Here is a 266-nt window from a genome sequence, read left to right on the forward strand (position 1 = left end):
ATATATATATATATATATAGGTGCTTAACCTGCACCTATCCACACAGTCACACAAGAGAGAGAGAGGAGGGGAGATAGAAAGAGAGAGAATAAAGGAGAGAGAACACAGAGATAGTGACATAGAGAGAAAGAGGGAGAGAGAGAGAGAAAGAGAGAGAGAGAGGGAGGGAGAGAAAGAAAGGGAGTGGGAGAGAGAGAGTGTTGATTGTTATGCTTGTTGTTACCAATCCCCCCCACACCTCCATAACTCATTTCCTATCATTGTT

The sequence above is a fragment of the Octopus bimaculoides genome, chromosome 21, assembly GCF_001194135.2.
Source record: "Octopus bimaculoides isolate UCB-OBI-ISO-001 chromosome 21, ASM119413v2, whole genome shotgun sequence".
Classification (NCBI taxonomy): Eukaryota; Metazoa; Mollusca; class Cephalopoda; order Octopoda; family Octopodidae; genus Octopus; species Octopus bimaculoides.